Source organism: Silurus aristotelis (genome assembly GCF_946808225.1).
Source record: "Silurus aristotelis genome assembly, chromosome: 1".
NCBI classification, from domain to species: Eukaryota; Metazoa; Chordata; class Actinopteri; order Siluriformes; family Siluridae; genus Silurus; species Silurus aristotelis.
Genome location: NC_139574.1, coordinates 33,149,335 through 33,154,334, shown reverse-complemented (window position 1 = coordinate 33,154,334; position 5,000 = coordinate 33,149,335). Strand labels below are relative to the sequence as shown.

At 39.7% G+C, this 5,000-nt stretch overlaps 3 protein-coding genes across 3 annotated transcripts in view; 2 read left to right on the top strand and 1 right to left on the bottom strand.

The window, feature by feature from the left end:
* Positions 1–5,000, top strand: part of ddr1 (discoidin domain receptor tyrosine kinase 1) — a 124,567-nt gene that overhangs the window by 25,667 nt on the left and 93,900 nt on the right. The window lies entirely within an intron of this gene.
* The window catches only part of LOC310724022 (nuclear factor 7, brain-like), a 140,146-nt gene that overhangs the window by 68,941 nt on the left and 66,205 nt on the right, over positions 1–5,000 (top strand). The gene's annotated exons all lie outside the window — the stretch shown is intronic.
* The window catches only part of LOC310723956 (uncharacterized protein), a 22,843-nt gene that overhangs the window by 16,740 nt on the left and 1,103 nt on the right, over positions 1–5,000 (bottom strand).

Genomic DNA, 5,000 nt, shown 5'->3' with positions numbered 1-5,000 from the left:
ATTAGTGTCAGAACGTCTGGTCTGAGTATTTCAGAAACTCGAATGATTTTGTGAAATTCTATAAAATGGTCCAAAAAAACACCCTGTGAGCGAACAGCTCTGTGCTGATGAGAGAAACTGACGAAAAATTTGTTTCGAAATGATGTCTTTCCTTTCTTCTATCTGGTTTACAACAAGCCTGTGCCTTTTGAAGCCTTTTTCCTAGCTGATAACAGCGGAACCCCAAGTGGTCTTCTGGTTTTGTAGTCAATTCTCTTCAATGTTTTATGTTTTGTGAGTTCTGAGATGCTTTTCTGCTCACTACGGCTATAAAAAAGTGGTAAACTTGTGGTTTATTGACTAGACATGTGGCACATGTAATTTTTTTCCCTTATCAGATTTCGACATCATCAGCCAACAAAAGTTTCTGCTCGATCAAGTTTCTGAAGATCGTGCTGAATTTCTGGCCTGGCAGTGAATTTAAATGGATAGGGGTGGGCAGAATCGCGTGTCGGAAGAACCTGGCGTTATCTATTTTGTGTGAAAAGTCATTTGCAATAGCAAATCAGTCAGCTCTATCTATCTATGGCTTTGAGGTCATCGTGCCGGCTGTGTTGCTCAGTAACCGTATTCACGCTCGGTAATTTGCGCTATGGCGCAGAATAAACACCGCTAAACTAACCCGGTCTCAGAGCATCCTCCGCATTCGTATTCTTGTATCTCTTCATCTCGTACACTTTCAGCATACAAAAGTGTGAATCATCAGTGCTGACCACTGCCTCTTTGTCATCACTGACATTTACATTGGAATTTGCCTGGACGCCCCGTACGAGCGTCTCCATAGAGAATTACTTGTAGACAGCGAGCACCTTTGAGCTTTCTGCCATCGTGTTCTGCAGTGTGAGTCGGCTGAACCTGCCTTTATGTAAAGCAGATGCCTCCTGGGCTTTGTAATCAAGAGCTAAAAATTTAACCACAGTCTAGCCGCATTAGCGGGAAAAACTTAATCTCCTCTAAATGCTCTCTTACTCGCCTTTAATAATTTGGTTGTGTGCAGAAGCATACAAAGTGCTGACTAGAAACCAGGAACAGGCCTGATTAGCTGATCCTGGGATTAGATTGATCAAGATTAGGGAGGTATTGATACAGTATGTAAGGAATTAATCTTGACAGGATGCTATAGGAAGGTAATCCACATCGATACCTGCCTGAATAACAGGAAAGCGCTTGGTTTCCTCTTAAACCACAGGCAATGATCTGAAATTACATGCGGAAATTGATTCACGAATGACACAGCACTTTTTACCAATTTATAGTTACATCTCATTAGGAATGTCCCAAAGTTATCAATTGTGCTATAGCAGGATTATACCAAAGGACTACACTACCCATCAGCCACTGCACCATGTCAGATGACCATTTCAGCTGTTTCACATTCATAGTTAATAAGTATGTGTATTTGGTCAAATCCTGCACTTAAATCTTTATCTTGAGTTAGTAGTTAATGGTTGTGTTTCGTGTTCAGGTTATTGTTCAATGCTTCTTGTTTCTTCGTCTGTTTAATTGGTATTTAAATTCACATCGTTGTATTGTGCACTTTCAATTCTCTGGTAGACTCTGTGTGACTAAGCAAGCAATACGTGCAAATTCCTCCTTCCTGAGAACTTTCCTGTGGTGGAAAAACGTCCTGATTGTAACAAACACAAACGCCTGTGACAGATATAAAAGACAGTTTAATTAAGAATTTTTTTTAAAAAAAGGTTATTGTGACTTTTTAGCTCACAATTCTGACTTATTTTTTCCTCAGGATTGTGAGATATAAACCCGTAATTGCGAGAAAAAAGTCAGAATTGTGAGATACGAAGTATGAAGTCAGAGTTAAGACTTTTTTCCATCAATTGCGAGTTTATAACGTATTGCGAGACTTTTTGGCAAAGCACGTAAAAGGCTTTTATATCTATTATAACATAGACAAATCGTAAAAAGGATTATCATGCCAAATAGTTAATATGGCCAAATAGTGTCAGGAAAATAGCATACAAACTCTGTTTACAATAAAAAGGTAACTTAAGTGTTCTGTAAGAATCGCATCCCTTGGTGCCTTGCCAGAAAGTGTTGCAAAATTAGTTATTAACTCGCGATTGTGAGAAAAAAAATCAGGATTCTGACTTTATAACTCTTTTGTTGTTGCCAATTGAGGGTTTAAATCTCGCAATATTTTGAAAATATGAATTACAGAATTCTGACTTTATAACTCGCAATTGAGAGTTCATATCTTACAATTCTGAGAAAGAAAGTCAGAATTGTGAGGTAAAAAAATAACAATAACCTTTTTTTTTATTATTCAGTGGCGGAAACAGGCTTCCATAGACAAAACTGTAACAAAAAGACTGCTTTCTGAGCACCCCAGTCCAAATTTAATCCCCATTTGCTGTTCTAATAACCTCCACTCTCCTGGGAAGATGTTCCACTAGATTTTGGAGTGTGCTAGTGGAAATTTGTGCTCTTTCAGCCATTAGGGTGTTAGTAAAGTTGAGGAGGCCTGGGCTACCTGGGGTCAGAGCTCTACAGCAGGCCTTGCTTACACTTGTATGTCTCCAGTTTTGTAGTAACAGTTTGTAGAAGAACCAGATATGGCTGGAAGAGTCAGGTTTCTCAATACTTTTTTTTCCATATTGTATATAAATCTGTTACATGTGGTAGAGCCTGAACTGCATTCAAAGCTGATGTGTGGATGCTTCAAAGAAAAAAAAAACCTTACACTTTACGAGACTTATTTATGCAAATACGATATGCGAAAAACAAAAGAAGACAGTATAGCTTTTTAGCTTTTTACTGTCGCAAATAGAACTCAGTGCGTGAGTGTGTACATCATCTTTGACCGCAAAGTGTTCGTGTAAAAGTGCTAAGAAATTCTTGGCAGTATTTTGGACAGAAGATACTGTGGTCAACGGAAAGCCGTGTTATGGTCTAGACAGAGACAAATGACTGATGTCCAGGTTTGTCTTCTGGGAGCATTGTAGCAGCTGCTACTCTTGGCATAGGTGTCCAGATATTTGGCATCGAATAAGAGCAGGTAAATTAACATTGCATTCGTTCTCTAGTAGGACGCTTTATCCTGGTCGGGGGGGGGGGGGTGGGGGGGGACGGACACTTGACCATAAGATCTGCATGCGCTTTGCGAAACATCTCATTCCTCAGTCCCCATTTTATAATAACCTCGACTCTTCTGGAGAAGTGTTCCACTGGATTTTGGAGTGTGCTGTTAGAGATTTGTGCTCCTTCAGCTACAAGGGTAAAATCGTGTACCGATGTAGGGTGAGGAGGCCTGGGGTGCAGTCAGCGAGCCAATTCAATAGTTTGTACGAGTTTCCGTTCAAAGCTCTATAGAAGTACACTTAGGATCTTCTTCTTTAACCCAAGTAAACGACATGTTCATGGAACTGGCTTTGTGCACTGGGGCAGTTTAAGTGCAAAAAAAGACGTTGTACAATTGTGTGCCTCAAACTTTCAACCTTTGTTAAATACTTCTGTCCATATAGTATACCTGCATTGCTTTACTGACAGTATTTCAATCCAGTACTATGGTTCCTATCAGCCTGTACACCCTCACATGTCATGTCGCATGATCTGAATCACGTTGTCTTGCAATTAGCACATGTATATAAGTCTCATCATTCACAACACTCATAGTGTCACATTTGTCTTTCACAGATCTACAGATGCAAGTGCAAACAGTTTTAATTAGCGGGCGAACGTGAAATGCTAAGACAAAGAAAACCATAACCCGAGCACGAAGGCAAGGACTGTGAACGATACCCGACAAGCGTGGAAGACAAACGCGAGAGTGCTGTGAGAGTGTATCGAAACGTAAGACTAATATATACATGTGCTAATTGCAAGACAAAGGGACTCCGATGCTGAGATCATGCGACATGTCTTGGTTCGGGTACACTTAATATGTTTCTATGTCAGTACATTGATATTTGACCTATAGGAGGTGCACATTTGGATGCAAACAAAACACTGGTAATGAACTATACAATCATGTGTATTAATCAGTTCAGAAGGTAAAGCATGTAAATAAATCCTGGAACAATATTATTGTTCTTTATCTGTGCTAGATACACAGTTGATGGCTTTTAATGTGTCAGAAACCCTCTTCTGTGTGTGGAAAGGGGGAAAAGGTTGAGAAACAGAGGCAGGGAGACTCGAATTTAATTGGTGTCTTGGCTATTTCATTTGAATAAAACCGAGCAGGTTTCATGTGCAGGGTTTGTGACTGGCTACATCGACACAGCTCCACCTTGTGTACTGCCATGAGAAATGACAAATATGAACTTTCCACGGTGAAAAAAAAAACACCTTGGGTTTCTCACTTGCCATTAATGTTTCAAGAAGGAGCCTGTGAACATCGCTGAAATAGAACCCTTTACATGCCACCGGAATGAATCTTGTACCGATCCCTCCAGTTGTGTGTCTGTGGTGTTTTACAGATAATGTGGATTTACAGCAATAATTATACAACTAAAACTTTTATAGGTCACAAATGCTGTGTGCCCATTCAGTAACCATGTGCAAAAGCAAGGCTGCAACCATTACGCAGGTGTAAAGGTCTCTGCATGTACTAGATTTTCTCTTGAGTTTCTCCTGCTCCATAAAAAAATTTGCATTTCTACCATTTTAGGTTTAAGAAAAGTAATGAAGAGTGTAATAACATTTACATTTACAGCATTCGGCAGACTATTTTATCCAGACTGACTTACAATTCTCTTATCAGAGCAGGTGGGGGGTAAGGAGACTTGTTCAAGGACCCAGCAGTGAAAGTGTGGTGCTGATGGGATTTAAACTCATGACCTTCCAATTATTCCAACATCATAACCTATGAGCTGCCACTTCCATAAAAAGATTACCATTTGGGAATGGCAGCAAGCATGTCAAATATAATCCTTTTACAATCTGGATATCTAATGTCCACTTGTTGACATTTTTATTGCTGCTAAATACGGTTACACTACATG